The 26,885-nt window shown below is 43.9% G+C and overlaps 1 protein-coding gene across 5 annotated transcripts in view; it reads left to right on the forward strand.

The window, feature by feature from the left end:
* The window catches only part of LOC138293040 (flavin-containing monooxygenase 1-like), a 378,358-nt gene that overhangs the window by 159,869 nt on the left and 191,604 nt on the right, over positions 1–26,885 (forward strand). Inside the window, exon 2 of one of the 5 annotated variants that reach the window (XM_069232026.1) lies at positions 26,396–26,516. The exons of the other annotated variants lie outside the window; for them this stretch is intronic. The gene's annotated coding sequence lies outside the window, so the exon portion shown is untranslated. The remainder of the gene's footprint in view (positions 1–26,395; positions 26,517–26,885) is intronic. 5 annotated transcript variants of the gene reach the window in all.

A 26,885-nucleotide genomic window follows, 5' to 3' on the forward strand; every position in this document is an offset into this window, starting at 1 on the left:
AAATATTGACTTTCAACGACCTTGGCATGTAAAGGTGTGGAATACAGCGTTGAAAATACAGTTTTCTTTTTCGCAAGAATTCAGATTGGGATTTTACTTTTTTTGCTCAAAATTACCTATTACAACTTCCAACAATAACATTAACCACATACTTCAACATTATTGGCATAGAAAAGGTTTAGAAACTCACTTGCAAGCATTTTCTTTATGGATTATATTTTTTATTCATGGGCAGATTCACAAAAGGAATTCGGGTCCCTTGGCATCTCTTCTAGTGAACATGTGCAAATAGCGGATTTACAAAATGCACCCCATTCCCCAAAACAAGCAATTCAGGTACACACATTTCATATATTTATTAGGAATACATAATATAAAAGCAAAAGAAGTATTCACTTCTTAGTTGTGGCATTATCAAAAACCTTTTACTAAAATTGTATGTATACTATACTTACATTAGTGGGGCTTTCAGCCACCTCTCTTAATCCGTTAGTCTGTTCACATGTCATTCATATTTTACTTCCACCCACTACAGCATAAATCATGGGGCAGTGAGTCAGCCTACTTCAGTTCCTGGCTAACTTTGCTTTGAGTCACTGCATTTAGCCCTTTCACAAGGAGCACATCCTTCAGTGCCATTGTTTTTCCAAACGTTTTTATTACTTTATTGTAGAGCCTAATGTGACGCTTTCTACCAGATGAGCTACAAAGCCATTCCAGATTTATCAGTTCGTGTCTTGTGACAACGCTGTTGTAAATTCCTTTTTAAGTTGCTTGTTTATATGACTGCTGCTTTTTCACCTAATATATGCTCATGAGGGTGCTCTATATTTGCAGCCCTAACTGTATATCTGTCATGCCCTTCTTTCTTTCTTTCTTTCTTTCTTTCTTTCTTTCTTTCTTTCTTTCTTTCTTTCTTTCTTTCTTTCTTTCCTCATTTTTCTTCCCTTTTTCTTTTATGGCTCCCTCTTTCTTTCTTATTTTCTTTCTCTGTTTACTTTCTCTTTCCTTCTTCCTTTACTTTTTTAGGGTTGAGCCTGCAAGTGCATGCGCTAGCGCTTGTGTCTCCCTTGCAAGACTCTGTTGTATTCAGTAAAGGGCTTGGAGCCCTACTGTTGATCACCATTTGTCGGCTTGTGTGGCACTTTCCTTCACAGCCTCATAATTTGTCAAGGGATGCCTGGCATTATTTCCGTTCCTCTGTGTGGGGCACGGATCAAGCACTAATTGATTCAACTTATTCAGTGCCTGCCTGCTGCTCCCGACGTGACTGAGCTTCTATGTTCAGGTGGATCAGACTCCAGTGGGTGGGGATTGGACTGGAGTGGGGTAGACTAGAGTGGGGTGGAGTTGACCAGGGTGAGATGTATTGGATTGGAGTGGGATAGATTAGACTGGGCTGGATGGGGTGGACTAGAATGGTGTGAGGTAGACTGGGTTGTGGTGGGGTGGATTGTGAAACTCCACACTCCACTACCCCACTCCACTCTGACACTCAATGCCACTAACCTTTAGCCATGCTGATCAGCAGCCACACTGGTGTACAACATGGCAAAACAAAGCCAATAGCTCTTGTATAGGTGAGACCTACTGGCTTTGCCAATGCTTAATCTTTCTTTCTTTCTTTCTTGCAAGAGAATGGCAAAGAGAACTTATGTCAAACAACGCAGCAATATGCAAGGAAGAAAAAACTCTCTAGTCTCTGTTATTTTCTCCTTGAGGATTGCTTTAAAAGGATTATCTGTTTCGCCTCTTCTGATGGTTATAATGGCAAAACATGTCCCCTCGCTTATATATGGAATTGAGGCACTAGAAGGTGAAGCTGATAAAATAATTGATGAAGCTGTAATAAGGACATATTGTTGCATGTTAACTTTTTTACCGGGAGCCTCGTCAGCGCAAATCTGCTTGGAATTTGGAATCAGGAGACAGAAAGTGACTAGTTTGGGTGTGTTTCTGAATTTTTTTTATAAACTAAAACACAATAGTAGACCACTTGAGTAGAATTGAGTGGAAAGCCATAAATGATCCAATCAGTATTGAGGCCCACAACTACTTAAATCAGGCTCTCACCACTTTTAAGGCAGAGGAGCTTTGGACCTTAACTGTGTCTCAACTGGCTTTTATCAGGGTTATTAACTCTTTGTGGAAAAAGATCTTCCTACTTGAAGACAAAGTTGCTCTGTCTAAAAGATCCCATGCTTGGATAGTAATAGGCTCATATGGCCTTTTGTGGCTGAAGTCATATTTAGGGGATCTGTTTGGCCTAAAACCTAAGTTTAAACTATTTACTCTATGGAAGGGTGTCTTTCAAACTCAGATTAATTCCCCAACCTTGAAGCGGTGTGCTACGAAGATCACATGCTGGCTATGTAAATTTCACAAGGAAGACATGTGTCATATCGCATGTACCTGTTCTGCCTCATGATGGAGCAGAAAGGTTTATTAAAGCAAAATTGTATTGACAATAGCATAAGTTCGTGTCTTCAGGCTGTAATAGCCTGCTTACAAGGAAAATACTTGATGTTTACTGGGAAGTTTCTTACATTTATACAAATTGCAGAGTCCAAACTAGAGTGACCTATAAAGGATTTTCTGACTTTGCAATATCTGGTTTTAAGATCTGCTATTAGCTCAACATAGTATTAATTAAGTATGGGTAATACAGTATTTCTGCACAAGGTGTTTTTAATGTTCAGCATAGCATGCTAATCACGAAAATGAGCTTCCTAACTACACAAGCACTTTATTTTCCTTGTATTTAGTGCATTTTAGATTAATGTAATATCGGTTGGCCATGCAACTTTTAATTGAGATTTTCTTTTAGCAATTATTTTTTGTTTTTTTAAAAAGTTTTAATTAACTGAACAATTAAGTAAATCTGACTATCTATCAATCAAAAAAGAGGATGGCAGCCAATACCAGATCAATTAGCTCTTTAAGATTGTATTAGCCAAGACCTTTTGATTTTACTTACATTATGTTTATAATATAGTTACCTATAGGGGTTTTCAGCTAGACTCTGCGCATTAGTCTGTGTTTCTCTCATTCACATTTATCTTCCACCCACTCCAGCATGCTTCTTAATCCCCTACTGATTCAAGAAAGAGAAGAAATCAACTTGCAAGTTGTCTCACTTTGATCAACAAAGAGCTGGATCATTCCAGGCTTTTCAGATATCAGCATGCGATCAGTTTACACACAATTAATCTAAAATGCAGTCACGTAGTCATTAGTTAGCCCGAATATCTGGCATTTATTGGCTTCTTATGGACTGAAGTTAGAAATTAAGTCTGCGGACAATCTCATTACGTTGATCAGTGTAGTAGATTTAGTAAATACACGTGCAGTGCAATATTGGGCATATACTTGTATAACTGTTGTTTTAATTAATTCACAATTTCTGATAGCTTTCTGGAGTGGTTGCTTCTCACTTGTTCACAGTTATCAGGGACAGATGTTCAAGAATACAAACTGTGTTTCTGCAAAAAGGTGAGGGCAGTGAGTGGGACAAGTGACCTTTATCTGTGGATGCAACTATTTATGTCTGCATTTGTATTTGTATATATAGTGAACCAAGTTGGCAAGAACAGGTGCAGAGAGAAGCACTTGGTTCATGAGCGTTGATATAAAGGATGGGAACAGAGAAGATCTTGGGTGAGTTAGGCCTAGTTTCATAATTGACTTGCACCTGCACAGTGCACATGAAACTTCTTCCACTGCTGTCAGTCTTGCATAATAATAAACAGGGATAGCCTTGACCAATGTTTATTGCATTACACTGGCTCATGCCTGAGGTCAGCATCAGTGGATAGATATTTGATGGTAAGTGCTGATAAATCACACTGTGATGGTATTGGGCAGGAGGCCAGGTTTCAAGCCCTGGGATGATTCAGTAAATTATGTCACAATATACTTTAAAACCCATCCATTAAAACACTACCCAGCTATTTTTACTTACGTAATTCACATATACATGTTGTGTAGATAGATAACTGCTGTTCTATTTTTGGAGGAGTTTTGGAGGAGTTTTAATGGTACTATATAATGTGCTGGTCTGCCAAGCATCCTGCTCAAATTTAACTTCTATGTAAGGTGTAACGTTACCAAAGGTTTACTTTAAACACAAAGTTCTCTGTTAATATACATGGATGATGGGCCAACATAGATCTGAGAAGGCTGTATTCACCCCATAATTTCTGGATAAGAACTGTGTAAATGATTTTGCACCACTATCGTGAGGCTAAACATACCCCAGATGACTTATGGTGGGTGATACTGGAATCAGACATTTATCACAATAACCCCCAGTGGCTTTTTGAGAAGGAACATTATTGGGTGTTTAGGTTGGAAACGTATGTCCAGGGGCTAAATGATTAAATACCGTAATCCTGTTTTTTCAGAATTAGCTTCTATCCTCTGGCTTTAACTTGCTCTCTTTATTTAGAGATATGATCATATACTTATGAGCCAGTTTATTTATCTTTGGTTACCTTGCAGTACTTTAAGTATTTTTTAAATTTTATAAACATTGTGTTTATAGTCTTGAAAATGCCTTTTTTTCCATCTGTTTTAAGTTTGGACAGATTGTGATGTCCAGAAGATTTTTCAAGACCATGCTTGTTTAGTTATTCGAGTCTACCTATACTTTATAACCTATTCACATCCTTATGTCTCTGACGCTGTGTTTCGACTTCAAGGGATTTTTTTCCTTTATAAAATTTTTTCTGGAAGAGAGCTGCAGTTTTCGATTGGTCCACGTGATTTCTGGGACCTTTTTCAGAAAAGCTTCCTATCCCGACTAAACACTTCCGGAATTACCGTACGCCGGGTTCGTCCATGGCATTTGGACTACACGACTACTGTAATTACAGGCAGTCTGTTTTTCTTGTGTTTTTGTGGGGTGTTGTTTAGGTTTTTTTTTTTTTTAGTTTTACAGTCCCCTGAACCATTCACATTTTTTTCGGGAGCCGTATCCTTGCTACAAATGGCAGGATAGAATTGACGTTAACATGCAATTCAGTATACTGGGCACAACGGGGATTGACCGTTGGTCCTCCCCATTCCTATTCAGTTACTACGGCCTTGACATATTTCACCATATGTGACTAGATGCCGGAGTATACTTTCCCCCGCGTACATCAGCAGTCTTTTTCTTCAGCATTTTTGCATATTGATACATGTTTTACCTGTTTTTGAGTTCAGCTTACTTATGCAGCGGCCTTTTTCTTCAATGATTTTGCATATTGATACATGTTTTTCCTTTTTTTGAGTTCAGCTTACTTACTCAGCGATACTATCTGTTTCTAAAATTAGGACTGCTTGAATTCATATCACGATGTACTAAACATTTCGAAAATGTTATTTCTGAAATTTATGGTCATGATTTCATTTTGGAATCCTCGATCTCTGCTGTAATATAGTAATGTGTGATTAATACCCCGTTTTTTACTTTTTACTCTCTATTTTTTACTTTTTCCTTACCTTTTGTTACAAAAGAGCAACCATAGTGGTAGAGAGGATGGTGCTCCCCCCTTCCGTCACCAATGCTGAATCTAGATTTTGTGGTTTTGCCAATAACAGTCGTATGTTTTACATCATTGCTGACACAAAAAAAATCTTTTTTACATTGCTAGTCATTTCCTTCACCAAACACTATTTTGAGAATTTCATTCATCAATAGACTAGAGGTGGAATCTTTACCTAGTCAAATCATATACTCTACTTATAAATTTGTGTTTCCTGTCTATTGTATCAACGATCACATGAGTCTAATGGTACGTTTTATCCCAAGGAACTCTTTCCCGAGGAGGGGAGGGTAAGGAGTTATTTTTGGCTTTTCATTTATTAATATATCGGTCTAATTGGGACCAATTTTTTGCACTGAGTTTCACCACACAAATAGGTGTTGTGTTCAGTTTGGTTATTTTTTTACTTCTCCAGATAATTATTACTTTTTCTTCACACAGGTTTGCTAACTTAGACAATTGACTAAGCAAGGTCTAAGTAAGTAATTTTGGGGCAGATGTAGGGAGGAAAAATTTAGCGAGTCGGAAATTGCGAGTCATTGCGACTCGCAATTTCCGACTCGCTAAATGGTATCCAAGAAGAAAACGCGACTTCAATTTGCATCTCACAAATGAAGTCGCACCGCAGATTGGGAGTCCGCTGTTTGCGAGGTTGCTATTTGCGACGCGCTAAAAACGAACACGCAATTAGCGAGTAGGTGTCGCAAATTGCGACTGTGCTGGAAATTGAATGCAGGTGCAGCAGAACACTCTGGAAAACACTTCCTGGCTCTTGATGATGACATCACAGCCAGGAAGTTTACAAATACACCTGGGAGAAGGGAGGACCACACCCATTTTCAACTGCTACACTGCAAACAGAGAGAACAGCAGCTACCATGGCTGAGACACCAAGGAAGAGCAAACTGAAATTTGCAGAGAAAGAGCTGGAGGTGCTGACAGAGGAGTGCTGCCAGCACCATGACCAACTTTTTGGGAGGGCAGCCCTCAGTGTGCCTGAGGTGGAGAAGAGAAGAATCTGTACGGACATCCAAGACAAGGTGAACTCCCTGGGTGTCAGCCACTGGAGCATACAAGAGTTAAAGAAGCGGTGGTATGACCTGCGCTCCCAAACCAAGGAGAGGGTGGTAGAGCGGCTCCGGGAGATGAGGGGCACTGGAGAGGGACCGTCCACAATACCACCACCCACACCCCTGGAGTAAAGAGTTGAGGAGACCCTGGATCCAGAGGCAGTGTGCGGGATGGGAGAGCTGGATACTTCAGAGCCAGGACCATCAACCGGTAAGTACCATGAGACATGTATGTAAACCCAAATATGCCATACCCCCACCCACCTTGTACACAGTAGCATGCACAACTGAAATAGCTCCATTTCAGAGTAGCAACAACCAGAATGGTGCATTATGGGCAATGTAGTCCAGTAGGCAGTTGATAGGCAACAGTTTATTAGGAAGTTGATAAGAGATGGTAGATACTGACAGTGTGTTCCCTATGTCCCACAGGTCTCCCACACGACACCACAGCCAACCAAAGCATCCAGGGGGCACAGGTCAGCCACCAGCCTGCAGACGAGTCAGGACCAGCCACCACAGAGACCTGCACCACCAACACACAGTCCCCTCATAATGCACCAGTTGCCATACTGGTGAGTGAGCCAGCACCTGGTCCCAGCCACAGTGCCACTGTAGATGACACGGAGCCTCCACTGCGTCGCAGGCGACGTGTAAATGTACCACCAGAGCCGCAGGCTGAGTCAGGGGGCGCCTCCATGTCGCACGCCGAGGCCGCACTCCTACGGGGTCAGCGCCTGCAAACACAGGAGATACGGAGAATATCAGGGGCACTGCAGCGCATGGAGCAAAATCAAAGCAGTGGTATGCAGCTGGTACACACAGAGCTGCAACAGCTCAACACACATGTCGGCAACCTTGCACTCTCCATGAGACAACTGGTGGCAGAACTCATAACTGAGAGAGAGGGTGCAAGGCGTTGTGACAGGCAGCTAATGCACAGGCTGGACCGAATGTCTGCCTCCATTGTCAGGCTGGCTGTGAACACTACTGGCCTTTCCAGGCGCACGGTCAGCCTCCAAGTAGACATGGGCCACTTTGCCAGTGATGTGGCACGTGGACTCAGCCACGCCGTAGATATCATGGAGGCTCGGCAGGTGGCTAGGGGCGCGGCTGACACGGCGCAGGATAGCGAGGAGGGCTCCACCATCAGCAGTGTCTCAGCCAGTGACACCAGGGTGTTGCATAGTGGAAGCGCAAGGCAGGGCACTGCTGAGACACCAGGTACCAGCCATGCTGGCCAAGGCCGGCGTAGACTATGAGCTCCACACTGTCCTGGGGTAGAGGCACATGAGGTCAATGTGTCCTCATGCCAGGTGGACTTTTACAGCCCCTGAACTGTTGTCAATATATATATATAGTTTTTTTGGTGCACAAAATAAATCACTTGTTAGTTCCACTTCACACATGGACTCTTTGTGTGTGACATTAGTGAGTGTGGTGACAGTTAGCACGTACCTTCCAAAGTATTGGTTTGCAATGTGGTCCCGTCTCAGTCTTCCTTGATTTGCAATGCTTCTATCCCCATGATGGCGATGTGGTAGCTCTTGCTCTTCATCCTCCGAATCTGGGTCTTCTGGGGTGAGAGGTAGCCCACATCTGGTGGCAGTGTAGTGCAGGATAGCGCATGCGCCAATGATCATGAAAGCTGTTATTGGGGTATACTGGAGGGCACCTCCACTTCTATGGAGGCATCTGAATCTTGCCTTCAGCAGTCCAAAGGTCCTTTCGATGATATTTCTGGTCCTCCTACGTGCACTGTTGTATCGCTTCTCTGTCTCATTGCTGGGTGTTAAGTACGGGGTAAGTATCCATGGTCGTAGTGCATATGCACTGTCACCTGTTTGGCACAAAATGTACAATGTTAGCTGGGCATAGATGGTTTCCACAGTGACCTGTGTGTATGTCTGCAAGGTGTATTCAGCTATACCTAGGAGGTATCCGTCTCCAAACTCCCCACGTTCTAGGCGTTGGTGTATCCCACTGTGCCTGAAAATGAAGGAGTCATGTGTACTCCCTGGAAATTTGGCAACCATGTCAGTGATAACATAATGGGCGTCACATACCACCTGGATGTTCAGTGAGTGGGTACACTTCCTATTGCGGAACAGATATTCCAGATTTGCAGGAGGGCATATTTGTATATATGTCCTGTCCACACACCCTATGACATGGGGGAAGTTGGCAAACCTGTAGAATTCCAACTTGGTGCTGTTGATTTCTGCCTCATTCCTGGGTAGGTATATGTATCTGGACATGTGTGTGAGTAAGGCATCTAGGAATGCCCTAAAGAACCGTGAGAGTGAACTTTGGGATATCCCACCTGCCACAGCAATGACCCCCTGATAGCTACCCAAGGCCAAGAGGTGCAGTGAGCATAGCACTTGCACATGCGTAGGGATGGCTCAGCCACGCACAGTCTGGCGTTGTAGCTGCGGATTGAGTAAATCTATTAAATCTAGTATTGCTGCACTGCTGAGTCTATATTTGTCATAAATCTCCTCCTCTGTTCATTGGAAAAGTGTCTTCCTGGTTCTGTATATCTTCTGTTTCTGGCTCCTCCTCCTCCTCTGCTGTGCGGCGTGGGCTCTCCTCCTCATTCCTATCACATATATCTCCGCCATCTTGAGTCACCCAGATGCCTTCTGGGTCTCCTTTTATACTTTGGTTCTGGTTACCACCTGCTCTGAGTTAGTGGTAATTTGGAAGTGCAAATTGGGCTTTTTGCGACTAGTCGCAATTTGCGAGTGGCTATTGCATTTGGTTTGCGACTCGCAAATTGCAACTTCCAATTAGCGGGTCACAAAATGGGGTCGCTATTTTTGCGAGTCGGTAATGGCTCGCGTCGCATTTTGCGAGTCGGAAATGGGATTTTTGCATCCCATTTCCGATTTTGCGGGGTCGCAAATTGCGATTCGGGCCATTTGCGATTCGCAAAAGTTTGCTACATCTGGCCCTTTGACTATTCAGATGGTTCATCTAAGTTTCTTGGCATAGCAGAAAGATTATTATATCTATTGGTCCTGACTAAGCGCCGCACGATCTGTAGGGACCATAAGGGCACAAAACATGTTGACCACATATACAATTATGTACTGAAGTCATGGGGGAGAAGACCCCTACCTTCCCTTTTTCCTTTTGGTGAGTGGAGGACCCTTAGTTCATTTCCACTCACATTGTGTTTTTAACCTTGACCAAGGCCCTCTTTTTCAATAAAATCCAGTGTCATGAGGTTCTTGAGCCAGTTTTAATCTGTTTTTTCTTCTGCTTTACAAGTGTGGGTTTGAATTCTTTCCCAACCTTGATTTTTGGCAGAAGCTGTCACTGAAGATCTCCGGCTGAGTGCCTCCTCCTTTCATGGGGGTCCGCCAGATATTGCAGTGACGATCTGGCGTAGTGCGGGCCCTATGATGAAGCATGACATCCAATGGATATGTGAGGGCTTGTACTTTTGAATATTATGAATACCGGAGCTGAACCGGTGTTCATATAACTTTTTTTAGGAACAGTGTACCTTTTTCGATGTCTAAATGATTTTGCACCTGGATCCCAGGTCTCATGGGCCTGAGTTTGTCACAATATAGATGCATCAGTCTGATGCTTTCTGGATCTCTGACGTTTGTGGCACTGTTCATGATGAATTATGGGCAGTGAAATGCGTTACAGAAGCTGTCACACCAGACGAACCACAACATTGCCGCCGATTCAATTATGAGCTGGCACCAATATTGTGGTGAGTGTTCCGCTGGGCCAGTGGGCAGAAATGCCGTTTTCACCCTCTGGCTCAGGGGAACACTCCTAATATGGCGGACAAAAGACCTCCAGTACTAGCGGTCTTTTGCCTGCAGCAGCTTTGGCGGTCCTGTGAAAGGACCACGAAGTCAGAATGACCCCCTAAATGTCCTTTTTAACAAAACAGTGCATCAAGCCACGTTTTGATTCATCATGATAGAAAAGATTGGACTAACAAACTTAAATACAATATAAAAAATGTATTTTTTTTAAAAATCATCCTATATCCTAGTGCAAGACGGAATGCATTGTTGGACTATTATCATCAAACATGTCAATCAGATTAAAGGGCATTTCTCGGAACTGTGAAATCGCAACATTCATGTTTGGCATGGGTACAAAAGTAAAACAATGCTATCCAGAGCAAAATAATGCTATCCTCCACCCTTGCCATTGATCAATCTTTTGAACAATCAATAATCACTGAAAAGTAGTTCCCTGTGAGCTTTAGTAAGTTGTAAGATTTAATTTACTTGTGTCAGAGCCAAGGTTTCCAACATTAGTCCACAATGACTGAAGCCATGCTGTCTTTTCAGGATAATAATTGATTGTGGTTGTTTCCATGTGTTGACTGCATGACTGGTCACTTACAATGTCCCATTCAGGGAAAGTCCTTCACTAAACTGTTCATCAGAAACATAGCTTCAAGTGACAGTGGAAGCAAATGTACCTTGTGAATGGTGCCTGAGTACCTTGAGGTGTCCATGGCAATGACTAAGTAAAGGTTTTCTTATGGATCTTCATCAAGGTTGGTCAGGAACTTTCCAGTTAGGGCCTTTTTGAGAATGTTTTTAAAGATGTGGAATGTAGAGGTACATAATGAAATTTTTACTTGCATGTTTCTATATGTTTTTTTGTGGTGAGAGCAACAATGATGGTTGTAGATCATCAGTTGTTTGGATAAGCTGAAGTCCCAGAAACATTTCTAGAATTTAGGAGACCACTGAACACCTTTGGAAGTCTGAACACTTTGCACATTAACTTGTAAAAATGAATGGCTTTCCTAATCAAAATGTGTAGAATTATAGATGAATAGGTGTTATTATTGGGGTGATTTTCTTTCCATAGTGTGGTCCAGTGTCCTCATTATACAATGAGAAAAACCCTAGAGTTGTTTGTGTTGTCACTTGAACCTCTGAGGTGGTGAGCTCCTTGTTAGTGGCAGCTGCCCACCTGTAACTTTATGTTGCAAATTCCCACCATATCCCTCTATTACAATCACACCATGGCTTCCTTTACCCACCTCATCAAAGTCAGCCCCCTCCTCTATATTACACTATAGATAAAAAAATTAACCTGCTACTCTGTCACACTCCCTCACCGCTGCAGCAATACCCTTTCCGCCCAAGCATTTTGTTTTAAAATCTGGCATCAGTACCTTCTCTCCACATCCAGTTAAAGGCCACACTCTCCGCTATGAATGCCAGAATGGAGATCTGGTGCTCTGATTGTAGCTGCATGTGCTAATGGATCTTCAGAGACCAGCACCTGAGAGGGTTGACCTTGATTGATAGAGCAAGAGCACGACCTCCACTCCGCCACCTCCATTGGGTTCACAAAAGCCATAGAAAGGAGGAAAATGACAGATGGAACGCAGACTGTCAACTGCCATTTTACTATCTTCCTCGGTTCCCTAAAAACCAGGGGTGACTGCATATCGGCATCTGCCAAAGCACTGGCTTAAACTCCTGTTTTTACACCACACTGATGACAGGGTACCAATAACCAAAACTTAGCTTTGGCTACTCTAGCATCAGATTAGTAAATAACTTGATTCAACCGAGTCCAATGGAACCATGCATGAGTAAGTCAAAAATGAGGTGATATCAGTCTGAATCCCTCTGCATTATCATTGTTAGGTCTGTGAGCAAAATTTAAGGCAGAGCAGCAGGTGGGATTTGTAGGAGGCCCAGCCAAAACCAAGGGAATGGAGATAGTTACTCAGAGAGAAGGAAAAGTAAAATAAAATTGAACAATAACCAAGTAAATACATTTGTGGTGCTCTAAAGCACATGGATTCACATATTGAACAATATGCATCCTATGGAATTATTTGATATCCTAACTGATATTTCTATATGGTTTTGGAATAAAAAATACATTTAAAAAAAGCATTAATAGAAGTACTGTATATCCAATTTAAGAGTACTGGGAAGCTTTTCTTGCTCCAAGAAAGTTCCCACCAACCTTGTGATAGTAACGAAACCCAATGTTTAGAAGTACTGGACTGACTGTATACGGCCCAGGTTGTTAAGTTCTTGAGATAAGCAAAATCTTGCTTATTTTCATCAGTGGCGATAGCCATGCCTTTGCTTGCCACAGTGAGGGCAAGGATGTTTGTGTGAGATTTGAGGAAGCCATTTCAAATGGTGTATGTCTTAATAGGAAGATTTTGTCTGTCAGGAAATATATCAAAGGAAATCTTTGATATTTTTTGGGTGTCTGCTTGCAGCATAAAGGTAGCCAAAAGGCTAACATTTCTCTTACCCACCTCCATCCATGAAGGTTTATGTTGCAAAATGTGGAGAAAATTAAAAATAGCCTAACAATAGATAATCTTACTCACAGCTGAAAATCATTACAACACTTCTGTGATTGGCCGACAAGGGGCCATACAAAAGGCCCAGACTACTATAAGAGTCCTTGGTGACACAGAAAAATACACAATATTCAAGCATTCAGCACAGTCACTTGTGGGCAGATTACTCCTCTCTTTGCTTTGCGTTTCAAAAATGGCAGCGACCTCAGATGCAGGTATGTCCTGACCTTAGGTATGTTCTGTAGGGCTCCCAAAAATCCCTAGGTATCGCCTTGGGGTGCATGAGATTGTTGTAATCCTCCATAGATGTACAGCTGTAGGCCATGTCCTTTAACCATGCTGCCTCCGTGGGAACCACCGAAGACCCCCAGCGCACTGCTCCCTGCCTGTTAGCCAGCTGCAAGGCCATCAATGTAAATTTGGGAATTTGCCATATCAATTTGGGAAGGTCTTTTATCAGCCCCGGAAAGTCAAGAGAAGATAAAATAATGTCATAGTGCAAAAAATGAAGCAGTTTCATGCTTTGCAGCAGAAGAAGGCTGGGTGGAGACGGCTTTGCATTTAACTTTTCCTACAACATCCAGCCTTTCAAATCTTTGTAGCAGCCAATTGCTTTTACAAAAATGGAAAAAAATCTTTTAAATAGCGATATTGTGTGTTTTAATAAAAGAGAAAGCAAACCATGTTAAAATGAATGATTAAGCTGGGTGGGAGTAGACAGAATGGTTAGGAGCGAAGGAAATTAAATAAGCAGCTTGGCAAGGAAGGATGCTTTGGCTCCTGAGCTAGGCTTTCAGAGGGACAATAACATTTACAGTTTATTTTGTAGATAGTACTGTTGAAAGGACATGAGCACACTGCTGGTTTCCTGTTAGAATGCATAGCTAGGTCCTGTGCAAAAGGAAATTATTCAGACTTCTGTGCACAGCGTGAGAGGCCTGATTCCCCAAAACAGTGTAAATAACCCACATTTCTCAAGTTTCCAGGTCCATGTGTGAGTAGCTCGTCTCGTCCAGGTTTTGTCTTTGCATTGTGGGGCTAATACTCCTGCATTTATAGGACCATGCCCCAGGGCTATAAGTACCACAATGCAAAGTAGAAAGTGCCGACAAGATGAGTGACTCTACCACAGAATTAAAAAATGTATGAGTAATCAAGGTATGCAATTTACACCTGCTTTCTTAATCATTGGTTGATTTCACTCATACATGTTAATTAATAAGGGTAGCAAGTTCAAGTAGCCAGCTTCCTGAGCTGTGTTGTCTGTGACATGATGTCTGCGGAGGGTTAGGTGGTGTGTGGTACCACTTCTGCTTTGCAGACATTTGGTGAAATAAGATCCTAGGCATCACAGGGGCTTTGGACAGTAAAAGCAGCAGTATTCCACCAAAATATTGTTTCAAAAATATTGTGAGACACAAATATTGTGATGTCAAAAATAACATGGACCTGAATATAAAAGGTAAGAATATTGTATTTTTAAATATTTTTAATTTTTATTAAATATAGTTTCACTTAATACTGTTTTTTAATTATTTAATTGAGTTTTTTTAGTGTTTGTATTATATGTTGTTATAATTTGTGTATGTATGTGTAATTATAGACTGGTTTTGTTGTTTTTTATTTTGTAATATATTCTAAGGTTTATTTTTTATTTGATGTCAATTTTTTGTGTGTTATTGGGTTTGAAGGGGAAAAGGGTATGTTTTTAAATATTTATTTTGTTAATTGATTATAAACTGTTAGTACGTTTTAATTTGTTATTTAGCTCATTATGTAAATATATTTCATTATTTAATAGATAATTTAAAAATATGTTAAAATCTTTTTATTTGTTATTGGTTAGCTAAATAATTGAATGTTAGTTATCTAACTGATGTGTGATGCTTTAGATTGTAATTATTTTACATTTAAGGTTTTGTATGTAATAATTCATGATAAAGTGTTATGATTTTTATAAATAATGTGTTTTGTGATTTTTGTATATTATACATTTTTTTTTTGGAATTTTAAGATTATAAGGTGAGAAATCTTTAAATGTAGTTTTAATATTTTGTAATTGATATAATTTTTTAATGCAACTATTTAAAAAATGCAGCAATGGATCTCTATCGCATGCACTGAAACCCACCCACTCCACATGGTTAAGTAAAAATGACTTAGCCACTGCTACAGACAGTACTCCTGATGCAAAAAGGTACAATAGTGGAGAATGCAGAAAAGCACAGCCACATAGAAATTGGTAATTACAAATCCAGAGCAACCAAATGAATTTGATTCCATATTATCACCTATACGTTTATATGTATAACAAAGCATATATTTCTTAATATTTGCACACTGTCAAAAATGTAAATATAAATACAACATAAGTACTTAAAATATACAGTGCCTATCTTAATATGCCCAATCTACAAATATAGGCCCTCATCACGACTTCGGTGGTCTTTTCCAAAGAGCACCGAAGCCAATGACACCGAAATACTGCCAGTGCTGGCCGTCTTAAGACTGCCCTAATATGACTGATCTCTGACTTCCGCCCGCAATCAGGTGGAATTCTGAGACCAGTCGTGCTGGCGGTCGGCAGTGCAGAGGTGGTACTGCCACACCAAACAGAGACCGCACACTCTATTACAACTTGTAATATAGTGTGGCGGTGTCCAGATGGTGAGGTGCTGCAGGTGGCGAAAGTGCCAGGGCCAGTCCCCTCTTGGACAACCTCCTTGACAAACAAGGTAGGTGGGTCGTCCGACAGGGGAGGGTGTGTGTGTGTCTGTGTGTGTGTGGGTGTGTGAGTGCGTGTGTGAATGTCGTCTATGCGGGGGAGGGGGGAAGGGGAGTGTTTGTGGGTGCGTGTCTGCGTGTGTGAGTGATTGTATGTGGATGGGGAGGGTGGTCAGTGTTTGTGTGAGTGGATGGGGAGAGCAGGTGAGTGGGTGTATGTGGTGCAGGGTGTGTGTGTGAATGTATGTATGTGCATGGAGAGGGGGAGTGAATGAGTGCATGTATGCAGCACAGGGTGTGTATGTGTGAATGTATTGATGCGCATGGAGGAGGGAGTTAATGCATGCATGTGTGTGGGGTGTGTGTGTGTGAATGTATGTATGCGCATGGGGGAGGGGGAGTGAATGCATACATGAGAGCGGAGTTTGTGTTTGTTTGTCAGTGTGAATGGGTGTGTATGTCGCAGTTGCATGGGTGAGTGGGGGTGTGTTTGTCTGTAGAAGTGTGTGAGTGCATGTGTGCCGGTATGTAGATGTGTGTGCAAGTGTACCGAGGGACAGGGATGCTTATTCCTGTCACCAGGGTGCAAGACTGCCATCTTTTTCTGGCGGTTCGACCGCCATAAAAATGCTGGTGGTCTCCTGCCTCGTGATACCACTAGCAGTATCACACCATCTGCTGTGCTGGAGGTTGTCACCTCCAGCCCGTGGGAATGCAGTAAGGTGGTGGGATGGGTGGAAGCTTGGCAGTTTGGCTTTGGCTAAATCGCCAAACTCCTAATTAGCAGCATTCACCGCCGGCCCATCTGTGGTGACACCGCCACAGCAAGACCACCAGGGTCGTGATGAGGTGTATAATCTCCATACATTCAAAATGGAATCCAGACAATCTTGAAAATCTCCAGTTGCATTTGTAGTCCAGATTTTGTGCCATGCCTAATTGAAGTGGAGAACCGACAGTCAACACCTTTTTAAACAAAATACTTTTTCAGGACTTGAACAACGTATCACGATAATACCATCAAACATCATCACATTGGATTCAATCAATAAAGAGGAATCAAAACCAACCTCAATTCATTGAGGCCCCAATATTTCAAAGTACGTTGAGATGTCCAATAAAACAGTAAGGGCCATATTTATACTTTTTGACGCAAAACTGCGCCGCCGCAGTTTTGCGTAAAATTTTTTACCGCCGGCTAACGCCATTTCGTAGCGATGTGCGGCGTCAAATTTATACTTTGACACATGACGGAGCAATCAACAGGTGGGAGTCATTATTTTTGACGCACATCGCGGCGTCAAGTCGTAAAGGAAAACGACATTAACGCGGCAGAAATTACTGTGGGTCGATTTACGACACTGCAACCCGGATATGCGCCATTTTTTGACGCAATAGCATTAAAAAAAACAGCGAACACTGCAAGTGCACCAGAGGAGAGCCAAAATGGATCCTATGAAGGCCATTTACTTCAATGAGGGAAAAACGAATTTGGCTGTTTTTACCTCACCAGGGCTTATAAATCTATTTTTATAAAGTCCCTGCTTATAGTTACATGGCACCCAGCCCTAGGGGCACATAGGGCACACCTTAGGGGTGACTTATATGTAAAAATAAGGTAGTTTAAGACTTTGGAAGTACCTTTAATTCCAAAGTCGAATTTGCATATAACTTTAATTTAAAAGCAGCCAGCAAGGCAGGCTTGCTTTTAAAATGACACTGGGCACCTCAGCAATGCACCTAGGTGTGCACCACCTATGCTGTGGTCCCTAAACCTACATGCCCTACCATATACTAGGGACTTATAGGTAGGTTAACTTAGCCAATTATAATTAGCCTAATTTGCATATCCATTTTACACAGAGCACAGGCCCTGGGACTGGTTAGCAGTACCCAGGGCACCATCAGAGTCAGGAAAACACCAGCATAAAGTGGAAAATGGGGGCAAAAAGTTATGGGGCCTCTGCAATCAGCCCCAGTTTCTCACACAGCTAATCGTGTATCTAATGAGTATCGTTTGTTGCTAAATGTGAGTAAAGTCATTGAGGACATGGTAACCTACACGTTGATGGTCCCACCCTGTCACTGAAGATGTGTAATGAGACTTTCAACTGGGCAACCGTGGTGTGCTGAGTGAGAGAATGTCTCAGGTGTCTGGATCCGGCATCTGTCATTGCAACATTTGTACTCAAGTTGGCCTCTGTGGATGGAAATGCATCAGAAACATCATAGCCTCTGTGCAGAAGTAAATGGCTGGTATACAGCACACATGACTCATCTCTATTATTTGAACAATGTTACTCAGCGTGTGAACTGTCAGGGTCCTCATATGTGTTGACTTTTCATGGACATTATCTGGGGTTGCTGGTTCTGCTGGAGGCCACGTACACCATCAAACGCTATGGGCCAGGTACACTGTCACACTTTGTAGTTTAGGCATTAATGAGGTCCAGACAACGGAAGGGCCATGATTTAGCTATTCAAGGGCACTGTCACAAATATGATACAAATAACAGTCAGATGATGCAATACAATGTATTTGAGTATACATTGATGAGGTAAATGACAAATTAGCCTCTGAGATACAAGAGGTTTTGGACAGCAAGTGTGCTCCATAGGTGGCCACCGGGTATGTTTAGGGTGACCCACGGACAGGTGCCAGGATGCTGGGTCAATCAGGAGCCAGCTCTTTCACAAATTACATGATCAGTGGTCTGACTAGGACTGGTCAGAGGGAGGAGTAGACAGTTGACATTTCACACTGTGTATGTCCTGTGTTGTCTTGAAGGTGACACATGAACCCTGATAAAGTGTTACACAGCAACATTAGTAGCAATGCTTAATGGTGTAATTGCCCAAATGTCTACATCTATGCTGTAGGAGGCATCAGCAGGGATGGGGCATGTAAATTTGGGTGGTGTGCATGGAGGGGATCACTGGTGTGTCCTCCATCAGTGTCTCACTAGTCCTTTCCGATGAGATTTGCTTTAAAATGGCCTACAGTACCTTTCACACGAGAACCAATCTACAGGTGATACCAGGCCTTAAAAACTCCAAGCCAGTGTATTATATGAGCTGAGTTCCATGCAGTGAGATGGTACTATGACAATGGTAGGCATAGGAAAGGGTGTGGCACACTGGATGACTCTTGTGAGTGTGTGTATGTAGATGAGGGAATCTCAGGGCACGCATATCAGCATTCCAGGGACCTCTTCAGGCAGGTGGGGTGTGACCAGCCACATGGGAGTGTAAGGTTTTTAGAAAAGGGCTGACATGTAGATGGGATGTGATGTGCTGGATGCTTGTCATATGTGTGGCACTTGTGCTGTGTATGTTCTGCTTATGTGTAACTCTAGTGACAGATAGTCATTGCAAAGATTGTAAGTAGTTGAAATTACTGCTTCCAAGAGTCTGGTAATACATTCCTGTTCCTGAAGCAAAAGCATGTGAACTGCCTGATGTTTGAGGCCTGTTTTCCCCCAGTCGAGTGATGGTGTTTTAGTTGTGTGCCATCTGCTGCGATGAACCATGTTTCCTACATGTATGTGTGTAATAGGTGTGGTCCTCAGCTATTGCCCTTCAAAGGTGAACTCTGCAGGATGTCAGTCATTTACATTGTGTGTGTATGTGACCGTTGTATGATAGGCATTACATTTGTAGTGTATTTTTCTGTGTCCTGATTGTTATAGCATTAATGCTCCATGAGACAACATTCTTCTTCTGATATTTAGAGCTAAAGGTGTGCAGAAATGAATAGCCAGACCATGATGTGGTGTTTGTTATCAGTGTTTATTTACAATAGTTCATGAAGTGGTGATGGTGATAATTATGAAAAGAAATTGTTCACAATGTGTTGGCGCCTACGCACTCCAGCAGCCGTGTTTGGTTGTTCCCCCTCCTGTTGCAGGCCAGCATCCTCCTCTTCCTCGTCTTCAGGCATGTATGGGTCTGGTTCAAGGAGGGGAATGTTCCTTTTGACACAAATGTTGTGCAATATTGCACATGTGAGGATGATTCTACAGACCATCTCGGGGGAATATAGTAGGCTACCACCAGTGATGTCGAGGCAGCGGAACCTTGACTTGAGGATGCCGAAGGTCCGCTCAACAATGCTGCGTGTCCACTTATGGGCGTCGTTGTATGCCCGCTCTGCAGCAGTACTCGGGTTGCCAAATGGTGTCATTAACCATGGCTGGATGCCATACCCCTGATCAGCTGAAAGAGAAAAAGAATGGGATCATGTTGATGTAGCTTGCACCATTGAAAAGACCTTCAATGGCAGTAGTTGTCTTGTGTTGTCTGTGACTATTTAGTGTACTAATGTGACATCCTATACTTGTAGGGTATACCATCTGCATTGTGTTGTTTCCTTGGCTGAGCAAGTGTTTGTCTGCTAACAGTTTGTCATCAGTATGTTTTGGGATTTTCAGTGCTGTGTGCCCTCCCTAGCATTGTGACTTGTGATACAGGTGTCCTTGTGTCTTCACTTGGGGTGAGTAGATAGTTCAATGTAGAGTTTAATTTATAAGTGTTGTTAGCACGTTCATATGAAAGTACCCTGGACATCCCATACCTTTAGACTTAGACAGTGTATTAATGTAAAGGTCATTGGGACACTTACAATTTGCAAGGTGACATTTCGGCTACCACACTCATTAATGTCTTCACATTAGGCTGTACAGTAAATTCCAATGTGTGACAGGTTCAATGGTGACTTAAGAAACATGGCTAGTGATGTCAGGACCTCAGTGTGTTCCTGTCTAGATGTTGCTGTTGTGGTGTATGTGTTGTGAGTCCTAGAGGGTTGCTGTGCAGTGTGTATATTGGTAGGTTTTTGTACTTATCAACAAGTAGTCCATTGCCATACCGTCCATCCTGGAAGTGGTGGTTGATGGTTCAGTGATGGAAGATGAATGAGTCATGGACACTCCCAGGATATTTAGCCACGATGTTGGTGAACATTCCTTGGTGATCGACAATGGCCTGCACGTTGATTGAATGTGTGTGCTTCCTGTTGCGGTAGAGGTGTTCTGTTGCAGCAGGTGGCACAAGGCGTACATGTGTGCAGTCAATTGCACCAAGGACGTGTGGGAAGCCACTGATTGCGTAGAACCCCTGTTTAGTTTCCTGCTGCTTCTGCAGTGTGTTAGGGAAGCAGATGTGGCAGGGTGTCAGGCGAATGATGGCATCCAGTACTTTGGGCTGAAATGCGGAGAATGATGGTTGTGATATTCCGCCAACCAGGGCACCAGTTGTTTGAAAAGTGCCACTTGCCAGCATGTGAAGTATGGCAAGCAGCTTTGTTTCTGTTGGTATGGTGTGGGGTGTCACCAAAGTGGGGGCCAACTGCTGTTCAATGTTTCTCAGCAGCTGCTGTATGGCTTGCCAGTTCAACTGGTACCTCTGTATGATGTTGTGTTCCCTTGAGGCCCTGAAGGGTGGTTCTTGGGCAGAATGTCCTCTCCTGCCTTCTGCGCTGCCTTTGGGGTCCCTGCTGGTGTTGTTGTAGCTGTTGTTGTTGCTGCTGGGCTCTGCGTCTGCATGCACGCTGGATAAGAATCACCTCCATGTCTCCCTTTTGCTGCTCTGCTGCTCTGCTGCTCTGCTGTTTGTTCTGTGTATTCTGATTAAATACAGGTGTGTTTGCCCCATTTTAACACCTGCCCTGACCCAGGCGTTAAATTTTGACACAAATCGGGCTGTGCGTCATTTTCTCGCTCCGCCTCCCAGCATTGCGTCATTTTTGCCCGTCCAAAGTAATTTTTGGGACGGGAACGCCTACCCTGCCTATCATTAACGCAGGGCGGGTTGCCGCATCCAGAAAATGACGCACACTGCAGAATTTTGTCGTCCGCGGACTTGGGCGTCAATGTTTAAATACGGGGCAACGTTTGTGCTGATTGTGCGTCAACATTTTTGATGCACAATCGGCGCAAACGGAGTATAAATATGCCCCCAAGTGTTACCACAGAGAATTCGTCACAAGGATGAGACGAGAAGAAAACCCCTGATAAGGGTTCATGTACCTCCGTTCTCTAATTCCACAAACTGAGAGTCGCCGTGCACCAGGACGCCAGGTTGTTTTTTTTTAATACAATTGAATGTACAATTTTATGTGTTTATTTCAAAGTTTTAATTTGTCATAATTTATATAAATGATATAATATTAAAAAGATGTTTTATGTTTATGGGAATACATTTCAAGTTTACTAATTTCACGTATATGTAATTTATTTTGTATTAATTTAGGAAAAGGTTTAACATTTTCCCTACTGTTGCACACATTGGAGTGGGAATAGTAGTTCTGTCCAAAAAATGACTACTCAAGGTTACATCTGACAGAAGGCAAAGCCCATGGTGCTCTCTCAACCCAGACCGTATGGGCTGTCATAAAGTGACATTAAGAGACATAGCCAATATGCTAGCAGTATTACAGGTAGAGAATGAGACATTGAGACAAGATGTCACCGCTCTACAACACAAGCTACTCACATTAGCCCGAACCGGGGATCCATGGACCTTCCCGCTTCCGTTCCAACCTAAGAAAAAACCCATGATGAAACCAGCAACTTTTCAGGTTGCAGAGGGAGCAGCTGCCTCCCCAGAAACTAGTGGGTCACGTCCAACTCAGATTCAGCTAGTCACCTCTCAACCAATACCCTGAGCTCCACCTGAGCAATTTCATGGAGACAGTAATAGGTTTGGGATATTCTTGAATCAATGCCACCTCGATTTCATGGGCAGATCCACAGCATTCCCAGACGATGCCTCTAAGGTGGCATTTATCCAATATTATTTCCAAGGAGATGCGGCTCAGTGATGCAACCGTCTTGTTGAGCAAGAGAATCATCTGTTGTATAACTGTGTTGGTTTTAAAGACAATGGCCCTCATTATAACTTTGGCGGTCAGCTGACTGCCACACCGGCGATGGTGGTAGTACCGCCGCCAGGCTGGCTGTGTAGACCCCCATATTATGACCACGGCAGTGATCCCTTCCATGTACAGCCAATGGACCGCAAGTGTTGTCCGGCCACCAACCACGGCAGTTGCCAACCCGGAGGAACACCATTCACCGCACACCATATTATGACACAGCAGACAGCCAGGACCACCGCCACAAAAAGCCTGGCGGAAACATCCCATATAAAAGGAGACACTCACTTCTGGGGACACAGAGGAGTCTGCGGCCACCATGGAACCCAAACTGGAAGTCCTGCCGATGCTGTCCCATGCAATGGGAGTCCGGGAGCAGGAACATCGATGAAGACAACGACGGTGAGTACAGCTGTCTAGCACACAAGGGAGGGAGCAGAGTTTGACACACCCACACGCACAACACACACACACATACCACATACAGAGAACAATCCACTGAAAAATACAATATCCATATAAGCCATAAGAAAAGAAAGTCAGGACAATACCTGGGAGGCAACCACTGTGTTCGGCCTGGAGCATTCCCCCACAACAATACATAACAGTTAAACAAAGGGCTATTGGCCAGTCCAAAAGTGTCCATGCCACAAAACAGGGCAATGTGAGAGGCCCAACTTGACTCCTGACAGCCAAAGTGACCCCACTCTGCAGGGACATTAATGTTGGAGACAGGCACCTCCGGGGGCAGGGTGTGTTAGGGGGATGGAGGGGCTTTGATTTGGAAGGGGGGTCCTTGGACTTGGATTTTGGGGGGGGTGTTCTTGCTCCTCTGTTTGGGGGTCGGGCAGTGGGTCTGGAGTAGGGGGTGGGACTGGCTGTCTTGTGTTCTGGAGTGGAAGCCTTCTTAGGCTGTGTGGAAACACAACAGGGCCATAGGAGGACTATGAGCTGGAGGGACTGGACTGGGGCAGGGGGACCTTTCGTTTAGGGACAACACAGGGTGGGTCAGGAGGAGGGAAGAGGTCAAGGCGGGCAAAGAAACGTTTCTTAGGTACAGTGGGGTGGACTGTGGGAGGAGGTTTGGGAGTGGATGTAGAGGGAGTGGTCGTAGGACATCTAGGTTTGCAGGCATGGGTTGTAGGTGCATGCAATGTGTGCGTGTGTGAGGTGGATGACTGTTGAGTGTCTGAATGGGAGCATTTATGTGTTTTGAGAGGGAAGGGGAAAGAGAGGAAGGGAGAAGACAAACATGTTGTGTGCATGTATGTTGGGGTGGTGTCTGCAAGTGAGTTGGGTGTGCTGCATGTGGTTGTGATGGTGGCGGTGGTGACTGCGGATGTGGTGAATGTGGAGCTAGTCTGCATGTCTGCTGTTGTGACTTTGGGCAAGGCTGAACAGGTGGCAGGATTTGGGACTGAGGGTGCAGTGCTTGCATGTGTGAGTGCTGATGTGACTGTGAGGGAGGAGGTGGAGGGGAGACAGTGGAGGCAATGGCTGTTGTTGTGTGTGCTTCAGTGTGTTGGCTGTATGTATGCTTGTGCTTGTCTTTGTGAGTCCTGTCTGTTGACTTGGGTGAATGATCATCTGATTGTGTGCTTGGGATGGGTGGAGGAGAGGGCTCTGGGACTGGGTACAGGTATTTGGAGGAGGGACGGAAGAACTAGGGACACTGGCTGACATCAAAGTGGAGGCCAGAGCCTGCAACAATCTCTGTAGGCCAGGCAAGCCAACATGAATGCCCTCCAGGTAGGCATTGCATTGCTGCATCTGGGATGCCAGCCCCTAGATGGCACTCACTATGGTTGACTGCCCTACAGAGATGGACCTCAGGAGGTCAATAGCCTCCTAAGTGATGGCAGCAGGGCTGAATGGGGCAGGGGCTGAGGTGCCTAGGGTGAAAGAGACGCCCACCCTCCTAGGTAAGGAGGCACGTGCAACTGGGTGTGGGGCTACAAGGAGGGCGGTGCTGGAACGGGGGGTGGCAGAAAATAATATAGCCAGGGTGGTCCCAGAGGGGTCCGCCACCACCAGGGAGCTCCCATCAGAGGAGGAATCAGAGTCAGTAGTAGCTGCTTCTATCTCCCCCGTGGTGCTCTACTCGGCCTCCAACCCACTGGTCCCCTCGGCGTCGGTGGACACTGCCTCCTGGGTCCCGTGGCCTGCAGCTCCCCCACTTGATGGTGCTCCTTCGCCAGATGATGCTAATACACACAAGGACAGAAGAAGAAGAAAAGGAGGGAGGGTGGGTGGGGGAGAAAAAAGGGAGCACAGGGTAAATTACAGCAATAACAGTACATATGGCACACACATCATAATGACTCACTGGTAAATAACACTATGCAGTGACAACCACAATACCACACCATTGCCTGGGATCAACAGCTGTAAAGAACTCAGAAGAAACTACCATCTGCACACCTACTGTGACTCACTAATCCATGTCTGCCTGATGACAAAGGCATAGCTACACTTACTCCGTGATAGTGTCTGCACAACTTACAATTGATAGATCACACCACATAGGCAGTGGACATCAGAGCATCACTCCAACAGTGGTGAGTCAGGATGTAGGCTCTGACTGAAGCAGAAATCCCAGCAAATGACTGATACTAGTTGTACATGACACTCACTATAGCAAAGCAGACAAATAGAAAAATACCTACCAGGGCATACTGATACATACACCGACTATTACCTTGGCATCCAAAGACCATGCCAGGCATTAGTAAGCAAATCTACATTCCACTGTTTCCTGCAGTGGGTGCTCCGCCAGCTATGGACCCCAGGGTCCATACGTCCTTGGCGATGGCACGCCATTACCCTTTCTTCTGATGGGCGCTGACCTGCATAGGAAACACAGACAGAAGGACAACATTGATTACACACTACATACAGTTCCAACAATGGACTACATACTACATTGATCCCACAATCATCTTACACATCACTCGTACCTCGGAGTCCATATTGCTTGCAGCAAACAACACTCCCTAAAGGGCACTCTACATGCACACAGATCTATCAACATACAGCCATTTGCATTCAATATACATAAAAGGTGCTCACCTTTTGATCTGGAGGCCTGTACAACTGTCTATACAGGGGCAGGACCCCATCCACAAGCTTCTCTAGTTCTTCGGATATGAAGGCTGGGGCCCTATCCCCTGTAGCACGGGCCATTGTGGGTTCTAGACAGAGGACCCAGCAACTTATAGCTTTGGAGTTCTTGATAGGGTGAAGTCAGGAGTCAAGTGACGTGGGCTTCTGAAAATGGCGATCACGCCCATGCCTGTAATCACCGTCACTGCCAGTGGTGATCATCATTGGCCCCTGTTCTCATTAGACTTCAATGTTAACCAATGAGGAGTTGCACGCCGGTTCAGACCGCCCTCTGCCATGATGTCAAACGCCGGCAGAGTGAGGTCACTCCCACCTGTACGCTCCATGCAGGGCAGGCGGCTGCTATTTTCTGAGGATTGTAATCATGTTAGACAAAAAATTTGCGTAGTAGGTACTGAAGTTACACACCAAAGCAATTCCTACATGTCAGCGTATTACATTTACTGAGAGAATCTGGCTCTTCAAATAGAGCTCGTACCAGTGCACTGCTTGCAGAAGAGTAGTTGACAAAACAAGCCAAATGTGATGATAGTTATCATGTCACACAACTGCGATGACATCTGTGTAGCAGTATGACAGATTGATGAGAATGTATGGTATCAGAAGTCCGTTTGCATGTAGAGTTCACCAGAGCAGATCCCAATCATTGGTTGGCTGAAATGTATAAGAACAGCTCTATTACTGTGATGCTGTATGTTCCCATCCCTTCCTGCTATCACACACTTGTCATGTTTTGTGTGTACAGATATCAACCACTGTGGAGGAGGAGGCATGCACCCGTCTACGGACCCCTACAGTACAGATGCTGTCAGTGCTCCACTTCCTGGCCAGTGGATCATTTCAAGTGACAGTGGGCTTGGCTGCAGGTATGTCACAGCCAATGTTTTCTAATGTGTTAAGTAGTTTGGACAGCCTTGCTGGAACACATGAGCAGCTATATTACACTCCCCCAAAGTGATGATTTGCCCACTGTTAAGGCTGCTTGCTATTCAATAGGACACATTCCACTTGTAATTGGGGCCATTGACATGTCTCATATTGCTTTGGTCCCTTCCAGGATGAATAAGCAGGTGTTCCGAAATAGAAAGAGTTACCATTCTATAAATGTGCAGATGGTGTGCCTAAATGATCAGTATATTTCCCAAGTTGCTGCCAAGTTTCCAGGATCTGTACATGATGCCTGCATCTGAGGAACAGCAGTGTCTCACAGACGATGGCATAGATCACACAGCTAC

The sequence above is a fragment of the Pleurodeles waltl genome, chromosome 4_2, assembly GCF_031143425.1.
Source record: "Pleurodeles waltl isolate 20211129_DDA chromosome 4_2, aPleWal1.hap1.20221129, whole genome shotgun sequence".
Classification (NCBI taxonomy): Eukaryota; Metazoa; Chordata; class Amphibia; order Caudata; family Salamandridae; genus Pleurodeles; species Pleurodeles waltl.